The following is a 19,096-nucleotide window of genomic DNA, read 5'->3' as shown; positions in this document are numbered from 1 at the left end:
CCATTATCTTACTGCACAAATAGAGGACAGCCCAGACCCCTTTGAGCTATTCTGCACAGCAGTGGGCCACATGGCAGGATCTTCCCTTGAGTAGAGATGCCTCTCAAGGTTACTCCTCAAGGCTGAAAGAGTCCTTATTGTGTCAGATACTTGGTAAGTGAATTTGGAATAAGATTGGTAAAACTTTGAAATCTTAGCTAACTGATATAAAGCATTGATTGTGCACATATAATCCTTTAGATGTGAACTGTTGGCCAAGTTTGGGACTAGGATTGGATCCAGCTGCACCCAGACTCCTCTCTGAGAAGGAGTTTAGAAAGCAAGGAGGCCCTGCCTGAATCTCAGGACTCAACAGGAGGATCTCCCTGACAGTTTTGTCTGACCCTGTCCTCTATGCAGTAAATAACCCAGTGTACCTTGCCATCGAATCTTGTTAAACCACTGTAACTTTTACCATTTACTATCAAACTTTGTCAACTCACTATTTTTATATCAATAAAATGTATTGTCGCTTCTCTCTTGTGAGTGAAGCAACTCATCCATCTGTGATGTTGGCACATGTTAAAATGAACTCAAGATGCCTGTGAGCAGACTGGACTTTTAGAGGTTTTCGATTTTTCCCCACCTCTATCTCTTTCTTTACACAAATTCATGATGCAAAACCTCAAAAGAATGACTATGAAATTCAAAAGATTTGAGCAAAATGTAAGAGTATGTCCTTCTAGTGGACGGTGTGTTGGATGGATAAAACATAAGGGCATGGTAAGTTCACACACATACACTGTCTTAATTTGCTTGAGAAAAGCACAGTCTTGTCCAGGTCAAATTAAATTTGATCTAACTCATAGTCTATACAAACATAAATATATTTGTAATAAGACTCAAAGAAGAATTGAGTCTGGATCTTTTGATTAAATAACCCGTTGTAATTCTGTTCTGAAAAACAGAAACTATAGTCCCCTACACACTAAAGTGTTACGGGATATTCTCTGTGATTTAAGCAACTTATATTAGTCATTTTCTTACAGCATTAAGACCCATACTAAGATAATGTAAAACCAAAATCTCAGTGAAATGTAGTTGTAGGCATTTGGATTATAAATTAAAAAAAAAAAAAAAGCAAAAAAAAAAAAAGCTGTATTGCAAAATTTACATTCTGCATTGCCATAATCCAATTGTAACATACAATACCTTGCTATTAAATTATTTTTTTCCAGTCATTAGGATCCTTATTATAGTGAGGCATATCAAATCCTGAGTTCAATCATTTGATATTCTAGAGTGCAGATGCATATGTACTTCAAATAAGATCTAACTGTAACATTAATTTCCTTTTTTTATGGATCTTATTAATAGTAAGAGGATTTTGTTAGGAAAAAAAATGGGAAAAAATGTACTTGAAAAAATTTGCTGAGGTTGAATAGGTGTTTTTTAAATTGCACTGTCGTTTTTATTGGGCAATGGCACAACAGCACTCTAAAACGGAACAGGTAATTGATCTCCAGAAACAATCCATAACACCAGTTATCTGTCAAGACTTCCATAGACAGACTCCTCTTATGATTTCACTGCTGATCTTCTGTACTCCATCTTCTTCAAAGTTAGTTTATTTTGCTATATGAATATGCCCAGTCCTCATCAAAAATTCAGACTCAAGAGCCTAAGTCATTTGTCAAAGCTTTCCAAGTCTGGCAGAATAAGAACTAGTGGATAGCACAATTTTATCTCAGTGGAAGTTCATCTGGATTACTACTGCATACTTTAAAAACTTTCATCTATAAATCTGAAGATTATTCATATTTTTTTTCAATACCAATGCGTAACTTTTCTCTAACTCTCTTAGAAGTTTCCAGGACACTGAGCAGAAGGAATGATGGAACAGAATCTGACACAAAATTTTAGAGGAGAGCTCATGGAGAAAAAACCTCATAGACTCTATTACACACTAGAACCTTTTATGAAAACAAGATAAAATAACAAAAAGGAAAAAGGTCAGCATTTCTCAAGTGTCTCCCAGATCACAGACTATGTTAGTAGTCTGTAACATTTAAGACAATTGAGAATTCTTATAATGTATACTTAATTTGTCATTGTTCTGGTTTTGTTAATGAGGGGGGGCCTAAGGTGGTAGCTTCTGTAGGAAATGGCTAGAAGTCGCTCCCCTTTGTTCAGAATGTCCCGTGATAACGCCTCTGCAATAACATATTTAAGTAGGGGAAAACAGGAAAACAGAGGGAGAAGATGTGAAGCAGCTGAGCGGGGGGGCAGAGAGGGGGAGGCGTGAGCCTGGTGGGCCTTGCTGGCATCACCCTCTGGCCTCCCGCCGGGCAGCCAACTGGGCCCAACTCGGCCCGGCCTGGCTGCAAGAAGTGGAGAGGAGATGAGAAGTGAATAAGATGTAAAAAGGATCCTGAGAGGCGTCTGCCAGCCTATTGTGAGGAACAGCTGCAGACGCCAAGGTCAGTTCAGAAGGAGGGGGAGGAGTAATGCAGCTCCTGGCCAAGATTCCCCTGCAGCCTGTGGTGAAGACCATAGTGGAGCGGGTTGTCCCCCTGCAGCCTATGGAGGTCCACGGAGGGGCAGAGATCCACCTGCAGCCCGTGGAGGACCCCACGCCAGAGCAGGTGGAGGCCTGAAGGAGGCTGTGGCCCATGGAGGGTCCACGCTGGGACAGGTGTTCTAGAGGGACTGCACCCCGTGGAAGAGATGACCCACGACGGAGCAGTTTCACGAAGGACTGTGGCCCGTGGGAGGGACCCCACGCTGGAGCAGGGGAGGAATGCGAGGAGTTCCTCCCCCAGTGATGACACAGCAGCGTAAAACAAGGCGTGATGAACTGACCGCGACCCCCATTCCCTTTTTTCCCCCCCGTGCCACTCGGGAGGGGAGGTAGTAGAGATAATGTTAAGCCTGGGAAGAGGGAGGGGTGGGGGAGGTTTTCTTGTTCCCTGTCTCATTCTCTTGCTAGTTTTAGAAATAAATGAATAGTTTTCCCCAAGTCGAATCTGTTTTGCCTGTGACAGTAACTTTAAGGATTTCTCCCCGTCCTTATCTCAAACCTTGAGCCATTTTTCTTATATCATCTCCTCCTATTCTCTCGTAGGGTAGGGGGAGCGAGAGAGAGACTGTGTAGTCTGGCCCTGATCGGGGCTGAACTACGACAGTCATTAATATGAAGAAACCAATCAAAGCTACAATTAAATTTTAATACATAGATCTGAAAATATATTGGCAAGTACCCTAGATCACTTGAGGACTCTGAGTACTCCCAGAGTGGTTTGTTAAAAACTTAGAATCATAGAATGTTTAGCATTGGAAGGGACCTTCAAAGGTCATCTAGTCCAACCCCCCTGCAAAGAGCAGGGACATCTCCAACTAGATCAGGTTGCTCACAGCCTCATCCAACTGGTCTTGAACATTTCCAGGGATGAGGCATCCACCACGTCTCTGGGCAACCTGGTCCAGTGTTCTAACACCCTCATTGTAAAAATTTTTTTCCTAATACCTAATCTAAATCTACCTCCCTCTGCTTTAAAACCGTTACTCATAGTCCTGTCACAACAAGCCCTAATGAACAGTTTTTTCCCCATCTTTCCTGTAGGCCCCCCTGAGGTACTGGAAGACCGCTATAAGGTCTCCCCTCAGCCTCCTCTTCTCCAGACTAAACAATCCCAGTGGCATAGCAGGTCGTTAACTGCTTCCTTTTGGATTATCATAGAATCATAGAATAGTTAGAGTTGGAAGGGACCTTCAACGGTCATCTAGTCCAACCCCCCTGCAAGAAGCAGGGACATCCCTGACTAGATCAGGTTGCTCAGAGCCTCATCCAGCCTGGCCTTGAACGATTCCAGGGATGGGGCATCCACCACCTCTCTGGGCAACCTGTTCCAGTGCTCTACAACTCGCATTGTAAAAAATTTTTTTCTAATATCTAATCTAAACCTACCTCCTTCTAATTTAAACCCATTACCCCTTGTTCTATCACAACAGGCCCTACTGAACAGCTTCTCCCCATCTTTCCTGTAGGCCCCCTTGAGGTATTGGAAGACCGCTATCAGGTCTCCCCGGAGCCTCCTCTTCTCCAGGCTGAACAGCCCCAACTCTCTCAGCCTGTCCTCATAGGAGAGGTGCTCCAGCCCTCTGATCATCTTTGTGGCCCGGGGGGTTTATTCTACTCTCCATCCCTGTCTTCCAGTTCAGGGGATGAATACCCTGGGGATAACTGATCTGACTGTTAAAGACTGAGGCAAAGGTGACATTAAGTACCTCAGCCTTTTTCTCATCCTTGGTGTCAGTGTGACCCCCCTGCATCCAATAAAGGATAAAGATTCTCCTTGGCTCTCTTCTTGTTGTTAATGTATTCGTAAAAAAAACCCCCATCTTTTGTTATCTCTTACAACAGTTAATGTGTAGTCCTTAGATATAGCTTGTGATGAAATTTCCTGCTGAAGGCATTATAAAAGTTATTTTGAAGAATATTAATGAGTAATAGTGAAAATAATCGTTACATATTTTTATGTAATATTATATATCCTAACAATTAATGAAGTAATTCATTAAAAGAGTACAAGAAGTATTATGTTTAACTTTCTTTAGGTTTTGCAGCTTAGTAGAAAAATTCTTCATCTCCTACTTTCTGAGAGTAGAATATAAGGAATTAGAGTTATTATTTTCCTCAAATCTAAATGCACTGAACTAATATGATATAATCATATCAGTCTTCATCTCTTCCATAGACTGGAGGTGGACAGCATTTCCCTTATTTTTCACTCAATACACATATACAATATTTTAATAAAATGACCTGTCTATAGCAAGAAATTACTAATTATAATGAAATATTAGGAAACGAGCATTTACCCAATAGGGCAGAAAAAGAAATTGTAGTAACAGGGAAGACTAAATATTTTTCAAGCCAAACATAAATACTTTGGAAATCAAGATGTGGGATTCATTCATACAGCTTCTAGGGAAATAATTTAACTTAATTATCTGTTCTCTTAGCTTTGTAACTCCAAGTATTCAACATAATGTAGATGATAAAAACAAAGACAAATATGACAGCAGAGTAGACAATTATTCTAGCTTGGAATGCTGAGTAAATAATACTAGAGAGCAATGCACAAAAGTGGTAAGACAGTTATTTAAACTGAAAGATAACTGGAGAAGAGATTCCTACACTGTAGTGTATGTATTACACACACAAATGGGACTGTTCTTCAAAATACTATCAGGTTGTCTTCATAGCAACAGGATGAATGGTATTAATTCATTCAAAATGAATAATCATTTGATTGAAAGCGAAATAAAACATTCCTTGATGCTATATTTTAAAATGGAAGATTAGAAAAATAACCCTTCTGGTGAAAGTAAAATGCAAGACTCTTCAAAACAAATTTCAAAATAATGAGAAGCCATTAAGCTAGATATTGTAACACCTTTTGCAAAAATATGTACTATTTTGTTTAAAAAAATAATTAGATCAGAATCCATGGTAGAGATCAGGTGATCTGCTGATACAATCTATCATATGTCCATTCACTTCACCAAAAAAATGTTGTATTGAAATAATGTAAGAGATAGTCTGATGTTAAAGTGGAAAAAAAACCAACAAACCCTTTCTGCTGTTTTTGTCCAAATTGTAACAGATGACTGCAGCAATAAATGATGAAAATACACTTGCATTTTAATGACTTATTATGGTATTTTTACTATGCAATTGTGAATTATGTGGGGTTTGCATCCTAATTAAAGGGCAGGACAGATGGTGAAAGCTTACACTGTATTAAAATAACCTCAGTTGCCCACTGACTGTGCACTTCAAGCAACAGACATTTCATTATAACAAAGCTAATTGTTCAGCCAAAATATTTAGGATGTTTTATGGAAATTTTTAGTACAAAAAGTCATTGAAGCTAAGTGGCTTCTGCAAGTTTCTTTTTCTTCTAATTTCATATAATCTCATAATTTCACTTAATATTTTACCTACAGGATAGATAAACATTAGACTGTTGAGTTTAAAGAAAGAGAGTAGTTTAACTTCTCAAGTCTGTGCAAAAAGGAGAAATGGATTGCAAGGTAAACTTACCCTCCTTTTCAGAATCAGAAGCTGCAAAGAAGTTCTATCTCCATTGTATATGTACATACCATCAAACAAAAAACTCAGTATCTTACGTTCTTTATAGCTATGGTGCTCTACTGGAGCAGCAAAGAAAGAAATGTATGTGTCCTAACCACAGTCTCCTCTGAGACAAAAAGTTTAATGCTTCCTCCTCTCACCAGACATTTCCTAAGACGTAGTGATAAGAAGAGTATGGGGAAAGAAGAAAAATAGGAAATGGTGATTTAAAAAATGACAGTATGCTATTACCTCTACATGCTATACCATTTCCTGTGGTACTCTATAGCATCGGCTTGCTTCCCCAGGATATTTGAGACATCCATTTCACAATTCTGTATGCTAGAAGAGCCCATTATGTTAATCTGGTATAATCTCTTCAAAGCAGACTTAGACTATCCAAAAGAATCTAAGGGGAATAGTTTATTATTCTACACTCTGCCATGCACTATTGTAAACACGTGCATACACTCATGCAGAATTTATGCCTATGTGCAAAAATTGTTTTGCCTTGAATGTTGTATGGCTAGACTGAATGCCTTAGATGTCAGGCTAGTAAGAGTTCTTTCTTCTGATATGAAAACTGGTGAATGAACCTACAAAACAACGGGTTTGAGAAAAACAAACAAACAAACAAACAAATGGTCAAACAAAAAACTTCCCAGAACACACCCCCCAGCACCACCACCAAAACAAATTGTACAGTGGTTCAAACTGCACAATGGACCCCTGCAGCCCATGGAGGCACACGGAGGAGCAGAGATACACCTGCAGCCCATGGAGGACCCCATGCTGGGGCAGGCAGATGCTTGAAGGCAGCTGTGGCCCATGGAGGACCCACGCTGGGGCAGCCGTTCTGGAGAGGCTGCACCTCGTGGAAGAAATGACCCACGTTGGAGCAGTTCAGGAAGGACTGTAGCCTGTGGGAGGGACCCCACACTGGAGAAGGGGAGGAATGTGAGGAGGAGTTCTCCTGAGGAGAAGGAGTGGTGTAAAGTGAAAAGTGAACTTACTGTAACTCCCATACCCCCACCCCCGTGCCACTCTGGAGGGAAGGAGGTAGAGATAAGTGAACATAAATTTAAGCCTGGGAAGAGGGAGAAGTGGGGGAAAATTACTTAGTTCTCTTCCTCATTATCCTGCTTTGTTTTTAATAATAAAGATACAGTTTTTCCCCTAGTCGAGTCTGTTTTGCTCATAACAGTAACTTTAAGGATCTTTCCCTGTCCTTGTCTCAAACCTTGAACTTCTTTGTTGTATTATCTCTCACTGTGCCCTCGGGCAGTGGTGGGGGGAGTGAGAGAGATACTGTGTAGCTTGGTCCCAGGAGGGGCTAAACTATGACAAAATCATAAAAACACTTAAAACACTTTCAAATTTTCTGATATAACCAAAAAGCTTTTCTTTTCTTTTTTTTTTTTTTTTTTGCATACTGAAGTACTGTCTGATTGGAAGTTACAAACTAAAAAAAAAATAATTAAATATTTCAAGATAACTGGACCATACTCTAGGAAAAAAAAAAAATAGCAGCTATGATCTGGATTACTTAAGAAAAATCCTGCCATGCCTTTTTTTCCCCCAGAAATTAAGTCTAGGCTTCAATTATTGTAATAGTTTACATACAATATAAAATGAAACATTTTGCTCCAGTGGGGGCTATAACTCCCAGGTTTACCAGAAAAAAAATATAAGCACAATGTTTGCAGCTAAAAAAAAAAGAAGATAATGAAGGTCAACCAGTAGTGATTAAGCCTACAAGTCAATAAATCTCTCAAACTTCTTTATTTTCAGAAGGCAACAATTATTTAAGAATTTTCTGCATATTGAGCATATACTGCACCTTTTGGAAGGCTTGTGCTGATTTTGATAACTGACAAATAACATGTTTCAAATACACTTCTGAGGACAATATTCTGCATTTTGTTTCCTAAAGAAAGTGAGGTTGCAAATGCAAATTCAGAACATTCATATACCAGCACTTATCACTCAGCAGTTAGAATCAATTCAAATACGCATATTTGCTAATTCACATCTCCCTACAGAGCAGTAGTAAAAAGCTTTTACAAATTACTTCTCCAGTACCTCTGCTTTTCGTGCAGCTACATAGTGTTTTTTCCGAGTAGATTTACTTGTTTTCTTCCTCTACAGGAAACACTATTGCCCAGATTCTCTGCAAGAACAAACAAATGTAGTGATTCTGAACTCAGTAGAGTGCTGGGGGAAAAAAAAAAAACAAACCACAACACCAAAAAATCAACAAAGAACCTAAATCAAAACAGTAATATTGAATACACAAATGTCCTGAAGTCGGTCCTAAATTAACAGGTTTATTATTCTTATATTTACCTTATTATCACTCAGTAATGTGAACCAAGACTGTTGTTGTGTGAGCAGAGTTAGCTGCAGGTGGGCACATCCACTACAAACATAGTTTGTGACAACTACTTCCCAGTGAGAAGGGATTTCTTTTGCTTGTAATTCTGATCATAAGGTAGAGAAATTAAGTTACAGAAACAGGGACTGTAGCTGAAAGGAACACATGAGCTTACATACGAAATTCGGCATGAAGCACAAATGACAGCCTTTGAAAATCACTGATATGCAGGGAAGACTATGCCATTTTGATTCTGCTCAGTGAGGAGAGCAGGATGCTGTTCTGCTGATGCTAGAGAAACCACAGAAAGAATAGCTGAACAGTCAGAATGTACTTACTCATCCTATCTGCAAAAGGGTATTTCTAAGGATGATGCAGTATCAACTTTAAATATCATTGGCAGGATTAAACTGATATGCATATTGCTAGGGTGATTACTAAAAGAAATGGCCTGCATTCAGCCAGGGACTGTACTCCGTGGAATGCTGGCTGTTTAGTTACTGTATATACAGAGAGTTAAGAGTTTCTTAAATGACTAAACAAAGGCCCTCTTTACAAACTTGTAAGTAACTACTTAAACAAAGCAAATGCCTACTGTTCTCTGATGTAAAAATAGCAGGTTTGCGTGCAGAAACTGATACTCCATAGCTATGCTAATGCCGTGCTTCTCACTGATATTACTGATTTCAAATCATAGAATCATAGAATTATAGAATAATTTGGGTTGGAAAAGACCCATAAGAACATTGAGTCCAACTGTAAACCTAACACTGCCAAGTCTATCAAATAAGAAAATGAATTGAAATTAAGGTCTATGTAAGGCAGATTGAGTATGGTCTGGGACTGACACAAATACATGAAAGCTACATAATAGAAGTTAAAGTTACTTATTATCAGAAGAGCATACTCTTAAAATTGAATATTACATAGAAGGAAAATAATCTAGCCAAGATAAGGATGTTCTTTTGCAGCAAGACAGATGAGTTTTGATTCTAAATTAATTTTTTGACATGTTGGTTATTAAGTCAAAATTCCTCAAAATTTACAGAATTTGGCACAGTAAACTTATCAAAAGTATGTCAATTCTCTTTGACAGATCACTGAGCTGATGCCTAACAGGTGATGATGAGTAAACTCTGAAAACAGCTTTCAGCTGTTTCTGACTATGTAAATAATTCTAGTCTCCAAATGTCAGGACCAGAAGCCTTCACAGGCTTTTTTCCACATTTTTAGAGTATATAGATGTGCTTACAGTTATGTGACAGAAGTTAGGATTTCTCTTTTGGTTTTTTTTTTTTTTTTTAAATATGCGATTTACTTGCACAGTTTTGTTTGTGTGGATACATTCAGGAGCATTCAGGAATTGACAATCTCAAAACCATACAAAGCTGTGAACATATGTAGGTAGAAAGAAAGGTTGGTAAGTAGGTAGAGAGTTAGATAGGCAGAGCAAGATAGATACAGAAATATACCTACAATTTTGCTAGTATTGTAATGATTAAAATCTTATTCATGTTCTTGTCTGAAATCAAGGCCCTTGAATGGTTACTGGTTTACTGCTTTTATTATTTAAAGTTTGCTTTATGTCTGATTTTAAAAGATTCTACCTCTTTTACTTTTAACTAGTCTTGTATTCTTCAGTCTCCTTGATGCTTATATATTTGTTAGACTTCTTTATTTTAAGATACACTGTCCCTCATTATATCCTTGTCTCTAAACTGGAGAGATATGGATCTGATGTATGGACCACTTGGCGGATGAGGAATTGGCTAGATGGCCACACTCAGAGAACTGTGGTTAACGAATCAATGTCCAAGTGGAGACCGGTGATGAGTGACATTCTTCAGGGGTCAGTATTTGGACCGGCACTATTTAACATCTTTGTCAGCAACATGGATAGTAGCATTGACTGCACCCTCAGCAAGTTCACCAATGACACTAAGCTGTGTAGTGTAGTCTACATGCTGGAGGGAAGGGATGCCATCCAGAGGGACCTTGACAGGTTGGAGAGATAGGCCTGTGCAAACCTCAGGAAGTTCAACAAGGCCAAGTGTCATGTCATTTTCATTCCCCATTCTTCAAAACAGAAGAAAGCCCACGATAACACACTCTCTCTCTCTCAATTAGTTCTTTATTTTATAGCTACCATTCCTGCTCATCTAGTATATAATTAATAAAAAGTAAAGATAGTAAAACCCTATAATGCTTTATAGTCTTCCTTTCTATTTCTTTATCTGAGGCATACCAGTCCTATTTATCTCTTTCTTGTGATCCATAATTTTAAAAGGTTTGCGAGTGCACAGTACTGCCAACTTTACTGTTATATATTTTATGCTAATCTCTATCCAACTTGCTGTAATAATTTATAATTCAACTCATAGCTTCTGGACAGACTCCCATGTCCTATATGTAGTTCTTATATCTATGTTATTATCTACTTTTTTATGCATCTTATGTAAATAAGAATATACTTATTCCATAAATAAGAGATTTTTTCCACAACCATTGTTTGACAAAATATTTTTAATTTATGACTATTTAGTGATTTTTAAAAAAAGTATTTATAATCCATTCATTTTGTGTTCTCCTTTTTGCACAGTTTGCTATCATCATCTATTTATGGTCCATAGTATCCTCAACTTTTCTGAGTCCTTTTCTTTAATCCTGTCTCTCTCATCCTTCTTGTCAGACCTCCTGTTCAGCTTCCTATGACTAATGTTTATTAATTTTAGTATTGCAGCAGAATAGTGTAAAAAGAAAAAAAAAAGAGGAACTTGGATACTGGTTATATTAGTTCAGTGCACTTTGCTGTTAAGAGATTTATTAATCTCTCTACTGATTTTTTTTTTTGTTTTTTTAACCTTTTTCTTTTCCTCATATTTCCATGCTAAGTCTTTTTGTTTTGGAAAATACTTACATAGTTTCTATGCTTGTCATTATTATAAGGTCTATCATTTCATTATCAAGCTTAAGTAAGGGATAAATCTCAGCCTTATTTCAGCTGTTACCTTCAGCGTTGTCCCTATAAAAGAGCCATTAAATACCCTCTCCTTTTAGTTGTTAGTCATTTAGTCATGTAATTACTTCCTTGTAAGTTTGGAGGCACTAGAAGCCTGATGTAACAGGGAAGAAAGATAATAAAGAATCACCTGTGGATACATAATTCTTATTTAGTATTTGAATCATAATAGTACTATTATATTGTTCATTCTTTTCCATGAATCATATGCATTATCCAAATCTCTCTGTTCAAATACTCTTACAGTTCCTTTATGTGCCACCCTATTCGTTTTTTTTTGTTTTGTTTTGTTTTGTTTTTTTTTCTTGCTTCCAGCTCCATTCTTTTTTTTTTTCCAGCACTGAATAAGAGGAATTTTCTCTTCATCAGAGTTATTCTCTTACCCTAATTCAAGAAAACATATCTTTATTTCCTACTTGCTTATTTCATTCTAGTTCTGACTCCTGTGTGGGATCACAGTTGTATATAAAGTTACATATGTGATTAAGTTTTGTTATCAGCTCTTTCCTTTACCATAGGCAGAATTGTCTTATCAAGTCTAGTTAGCACTACTTTTGTCTTGTTTCAGCAGAATATATGTATATCTATACATATACTGCACATGTATACACACATATATATATATATATATAGACACACCAGTTAGGCTCACTGTGATGGGAGAGTTTAACAGACTAACAAGTTAAACCAATTTCAAACTTTAAACGAAGATTACATTGATATTTTACAATAGCACATATTGTGCTAATGCCCATGTCTTAGACATTACGACTACTTATTACTACGTGTACAAAACTGTCCTTTACCCTCATACCCTACATTAGCTGTAAGTAGGCCATGCCATGGAACTGGTGACATGCAGTTAGTCTTTATGGCTGTAGTCTCTTGTCACTGACAGCAAGGTGATCCCACCAGAGCGATTTTTCATGAGAGAAATCAGAACTGAAGTGAACTTGTTTTCTTTCTTCTCCATACTCACCAATAGTATTTTATGTTACTTGTCCCCTTCCTGAAAAAGTGATGTAATTTCATCCCAAGATGTGTACCTCTTTCTTTTTTTTTTTTTTTGCCAGTCATCCTTCTGTTTTAGGCAGAACATCCTTCCTAATTGCAGTCCATCATGTTTATCATGCTTTGATTCTCTACGTTTCAAATTCTGTTACCTGGGTTGCTATTTACATATTTTCCCATTGCTTTTGATTGCAACGACACAATTATTTGTCACTGTGGTGGTCATATTATCAACATATCTATGTGAAATGACTATACACTGTGCCTAGCTATGCCATTACAGTGTTACAGTGCTTATATGATGTGGTTGATTACACTGGTTTAGTACACTTGAATTTAGGTTCAAGAAAAACTAGTAATATTAACTCTACCTTCGTTAGTGCAACTATAATTTCTAGGTGTCACAGGCCATCATTTTTGTTGAAGACTCGCCTTTCTTATAAAAATATTCTGAAGAAATGAGTTTGATAAGCTCTTTAAATATAGTGTTTTGACCTTTTCTTAGAAAAAGGGATTTTTTGGTCTTTGTGTGTGTGTGTGTGTATAAAATCTGCAAGTTAAATGGTGATTCACACAACTTGATTAGTTTTTTTTTGTTCTCTTCAGTCAAGCAAGCTAAAAGATTGCATGATATCCCATACTTTGCCACTCTTCTTCACCTTATTTTGACATGTATTCCATTTAATGGTTTTGCAGTTACTGCTACTGATATCTTTGTCATGTACTAAGTTTGTTCTGAAAATCGATAAAGACAGTTTTAAAAGAATTTATTAAAGTCGCTACCATAGGCACTATTGTCAGAAAGGCTTGACCTAATTGTCAGTCTAAGGAATAATATAGAGTCTACACGTGAAGATTTTTGTCATGTTGAATTTTTGGCATTATGGCTGATTTAATTGAAATTAGTATTACAAACCAATGTAACAGAAGCTTAAACAACTTTAACTTGTTCAGATACTTATGTATAAACTTATGGATATTTTCATAGAGTCATAGAATAGCTTGGGTTGAAAGGGACCTTCAAAGGTCATCTAGTCCAAGCCTCCCTGCAAGGAGCAGGGACATCTCCAACTAGATCAGGTTGCTCAGAACCCCATCCAATCTGGCCTTGAACATTTGCAGGAACCAGCCATCTACCACCTCTCTGAGCAATCTGTTGCAGTGTTCCACCACCCTAATTTATGTTGAGAATATCCTCACTGAACAAGGGCATGCTGTACTATCTGAGGCCTGCCTGCACAACCCAGCCTTTAGCTACAGTACTGGAGATCTGAGTTCACCACAAGGTCAAGTAAGTGATAAACAGCCATGTTGCAATCAGAAAAGAATGTTGAACAGGTCATGCTAACCACAAGTAGGGGAAAAAAATAAGATGTAGATGCTCGTGCATATTTGCATATAGCCAATCAGTCACATAGTATTGGCGCGTGCTGCGAACCCTGTACCAAATAGCAATAAGACTACCCCCATGTGCAACCTTGAAAATCCTATAACTGTATAAGCAAAGCCCTGAATAAACAAAGATCATGCTTACCTCTATGAGGAGTTTGTGATTATTCTGTTCAAGTCCTCCAACAAATTTAATTTTTTTTTTCCTTATATCAAGCCTGAATCTGCTTCCTTCTATTTGAAAACCATTACCCCCTCATCCTATCACAACAGGCCCTGCTATAGAGTTTATCCCTGTCTTTCTTATACGCCCCCTTTAGGTTCTGGAAGACCGCTATAATGTCTCCCTGGAGCCTTCTCTCCAGCCTGAACAACCCCAACTCTCTCAGCCTGTCCTCGTAGGAGAGGTGTTCCAGCCCTCTGATCATATTTGTGGCCCTCCTCTGGACTCTCTTCAACAGGTCGGTGTCCTTGTTATGCTGGGGGCTCCAGAGCTGGATGTAGTACTCCAGGTGGCTTCTTACAAGAGCGGAGTAGAGGGGAAAAAAATCACCTCCCTCGACCTGCTGACCACTTTTCTTTTGATGCAGCCCAGGATGTGATTGACTTTCTGGGCTGCAAGTGCACATTGTCACCTCATGTTGAACTTCTTGTCCACCAGCACCCCCAAGTCCTTCTCCTTAGGGCTGCTCTTGATCCATTCTCCACCCAGCCTGTATTTGTGCCTGGGATTGCCCCAACCCACGTGCAGGCCCTTGCACTTGGCCTGGTTGAACTTCATGAGGTTTGCACGGGTCCACCTCTCCAGCCTGTCAAGGTCCCTCTGGATGGCATCCCTTTCCTCCAGAATGTCGACTGCACCACACAGCTTGGTGTCATTAGTGAACTTGCTGAGGGTGCACTCTATCCCACTGTCCCTGTTGCCAACAACGTTGTTAAACAGGGCTGGTCCCCATACCGACCCCTGAGGAACTCCACTCCTCACTGAAGTCCACTTGAACATGGATTCGTTGACCACAACTCTTTGACTGTGGCCATAATTTTAATCATAACAATAATGAAGACAGACATTAAATAGTCCAATGGACTTGTGATCTGTCCGGCCACAAGCAATAGGTGACTTTTAATTTGAGGGTTAGGCTTTCCAAAACTTAGGCATAAAGGGAAAAGAATAAAACTTTTCCTAACCAGCAGTTTCAATACATGAAAAATCCTACCAGCTCTCAACTTGTTTTCATTCTGGTGAAGAAAATAAAACAGGGAGAGAAAAAGAAAGAGATGCATCTAATCTAGAAGACATATTTGCAAATGATATGAAGCTGGGAGAAGTGGTTGATACACCAAATGGTTGTTATGCAATTCAGAGGGACTTCAACAGTCTGGAGCAATGTGTGGAGAAATTTTGTGAAGTTTATAAAAGGGAAATGCCAAGCCCTGCACATGGGGAGAAATAACTCCATGCATCAGCACAGGCTGAGGGCTGACCTGATAGAAAGCAGCTTGACGGAAAAGACAGTGAGAACTGACCCTGAGCCAGTAATCTACTCCTGCACCAAAGACAGCAAATAGTTGCCTACGATGGATTATGAAGAACATTTCTAGCTGATCGGAGCAGATGATCCCTCCCCTCTGCTCAGCACTGATAAGGCTGCAACTGAAGTGCTAGGTCCTAGTCTGAGCTCGCCAGTAGGGTGAAGACATGGATATATATAGTTGGTCCAAAGGAGGGCCATGAAGACAAAGGGCTGGAGAATTTGCTCTGTAGGGAAAGACTGAAGGAACTACATCTTTTCTCTCTGGGGAATAGAAGATTCAGGGAGGACCTCACCACAGTGTTCCTGTATTTAAAAGGCAGCCTCAAAGAGGACAGAGGCTCTTTCTTCACAAGAAGCCACATGGAGCTTCCCAAAGGGCAGACATTAGAGAAATGTTTAGGATGAACATGCAACTTCAGTCTTTCTCTCTCATTCCTTTGTCCACTCCTCCACAAGGAGCCACATGAAGAAGGCAAGAGAAAATAGATACATGTTGCACTAGAAGAGGTTTCGTCTCAACATAGGAAAGAAATTTTTTTATGGTGAAAATAATCAATCACTGGAACAAACCTCCCCAGGGCCATAGTAGAGTACCCATCACTGCACTTTTTCAAAATATCATTGATCAGGGAGCTAGATAATCTTATATAGGCCCCCTTTGCCATGAAAGCTTGGTCCGGATGATCTTTTGAGGTCCCTTGCAACCTGGGCTATTCTATGATTCTATGCTACTAGACTAGATTTGGAAAATCACAGAGTGATTGCGGTCAAAAGAGACCTCTAGAGATCATCCAGTCCAACCTGCTTGCTCAGGCACTGTCAGTTTGAGCAGGTTTTCCAGGATGGTGTCCAGTCAGGTTTTGAATATCTCCACAGACAAAGACTCCACCATCTCCAGGGCAACCTATTCCAGTGTTTGATGACCCTTACAATGAAGAAGTGTTTTCATTTATTAAGAGGTTGGAGATGAGCAGGGGACTGGACCTTCTGTCATATGAGAAGAGGTTGAAAGAGCTTGGACTGTTCAGCCTGAAGAAGAGAAGGCTTAGAGGTGATCTTAGAGAGGATGTGTATAAATACCTAGTGGGAGGAGTAGTAAAGAAGATAGAGTTAGGCTCAGCTCAGTATGCTCAGAAACAGTACATAGAGCAATGGACACCAACTGTAATACAGGAAATTCCATGTAAACGTCAGGAAATCTTTTTTTTTTTTTTTTTTTTTTTACGATGAGAGTGGTCAAACATTGGAAAAGATGGCACACAGAGGTTGTGACATCTCTGTCCTTGAAGATATTCATAACTTGACTGTACACATCCCTGAATAATCTTTCTCAGATTGACCCTACTTTGAGTAGGGCAGCTGCACTAGATAGTCTTCAACCTCAGCAACTCTCGGATTCCAACATGCTCATGCTGAAGCTGGCTTAAGATGAGATGGGAGATTCAAGGACATCTTCTTTAGTCTGAAAAATCTAGAGAAGAAATGTGATTTTGACTCTTCTTTATTCCAGTTGAAAGGGCGAGCTCAGAGGGAGTGTCTTGCTAGGCACCTTGTGACAAAGAGACGTGAAGTTACCTCCGCCCAAACTGCTTAGAACTGGCCTGTTCTATGATGCAGTTACATGGACCTGGTCCACATGATTCAAAAAAGAACCAGGATAGGAGGTAAATAAATATTCAGATGACCAGAAGTCTAGTGTTTATGCCTGGTCTTCAGTCTATGTTTATTTCCCAGAGTAGATACTTTTCTCTCTTTTAAACTCGTCATTAAAAAAGGGAACAATGAATGCTGTTCATATGGATTACTGTTGTTATTACTTCCCCCTTTTCTCTAGCTTCCCATAATTCCAACCTACATAAGTATATTTAAGCTACCTTCTTTAAGTGCCTTGACCTACTAGTTAACTTCCTGTTACACAAAATGATTCTTGACTTTGACAATTGCTAATGCTAACTGTATTTTAGCTGGGACCCTAGTATAAGTACTCTTTTTTTTTTTAAATTTTAATTTTCCTATGCAAGTCACAAGTGATAGGATGAGAGGAAACAGCCTCAAGTTGTGGCAAGGGAGGTTTAGATTGGGTATTAGGAAAAAAATATTCACTGAAAGGATTATAAAGCACTGCAACAGGCTGCCCAGGGAAGCGGCTGAGTCACCATCCCTGAAGGTGTTTAAAAGAACTGTGAATGTGGTGCTTAGGGACATGGTTTAGTGGTGAACTTGGCAGTGTTAGGTTTATGGTTGGATCTGATGTTCTTAAAGGTGTTTTCCAACCTAAGGGTATTTTCAAAACCTAGCCAAGGTACCAGAATTTTAATAAATTTCACTGGAACATGATGAAAAATCTTAGGCAAACACAGGGAAATTAAATGTTTGAAATTGTTTCTTTTTTCATTATAAGGCATCTTTATTTCAAAATTACAGGAATTAAACAGCCAAAAAAAATCTGAAAGAAAAAAAGATATATATTGGTAATGTCACAGAACAGTATTCATCAAATCTAAAGTGAGCTTCACTGCTGTTATTTTTTTATTTCTTTTTAAAAATTCTGCTATAGTCTGAATGAACTCAGTTTCAAGTCCAGCAGAATATATTTCATCCTTCTCTGGAGATCTGGAGAGAGAAAGAGTAGTTACAGAGTTATTTCTCTGCAGATTTAGATTTATTTATTTATTTATTTACTTACATTTTAACTCTGGGGAAGACATCCTTGATCTCTCTGCCATTTTTCCTTTCTTTTACTGTCTTCCATCCTGGGAAATCACTGGAGGTGTCAATCTTTATTAATATATCACTGTGTAGAAGGGAAAGGAGGAAAATATGACTTCTTGCAAGCTTGTTCTTGCAAGTCTCACAAAGAATAGGGTGGAAAAACTGAATATTCAGTCAAGTTAAATATTTGTAAATGAAGGATGACATACAGAAAACAAGCATAGAACAATGTGGTTTCATGTAGTAAAAACTCTTAATTCCTACTATGTCAAAATGCAGGTGAAAGAGGCTTTAGGATGTACTTAGTCGCCTAAAATTTTGTCATAAATAGTATCTGTAATGTTCAGGGGTCAAATAGCATCCAGTTGAAAAAAAGCTTCAAAGATCAGTAGATTATATATATGTGTATAACTGGTAAACAGCTCCTTGCAGCTAAACTTCAAATTTACTGAAACAGATATCCTTCACTGTGTTTCACTCTCTTTCATGAAGATAAATATGTGAGTGCTTCTTCCTAGCTAAGGATTGACAAGGATTGATCTGGAAACTGTATCATATAAGTAGCATGCCTCATGCTTTAACCGTTAGCAGCTGGAAGGCAGGTGTGCAATCATCTGGTGTCCTTCTTTGACACTTTAAGTCCATATTGACTTTCATAAATAAAAAAACCAAAGAGGCGGTGCTTCAAGGCACAACTTTCCACACAGAAATGATGTGGAATTTGCTTAATGTTTAAACTGGGTACATTCATATAAACACCTTTTCCTGCCAAAAACTTTTGGATAATTAAAAACTTATCAACACCTATTTGGGTGATAGGTGAGATACCGAAGTGTGCCTAAAGTTTCAGTAGGTGAATTTCATCCTGGATGCTCATTCAATACAGCTGGGATCTAGACACCCAAAGCTTAATTCAATTGCCTACTTGAATTAAGAGA

Source organism: Chlamydotis macqueenii, chromosome 1, assembly GCF_036417535.1.
Source record: "Chlamydotis macqueenii isolate bChlMac1 chromosome 1, bChlMac1.mat, whole genome shotgun sequence".
Lineage (NCBI taxonomy): Eukaryota > Metazoa > Chordata > Aves > Otidiformes > Otididae > Chlamydotis > Chlamydotis macqueenii.
Note: the sequence above shows the minus strand (reverse complement) of the source record.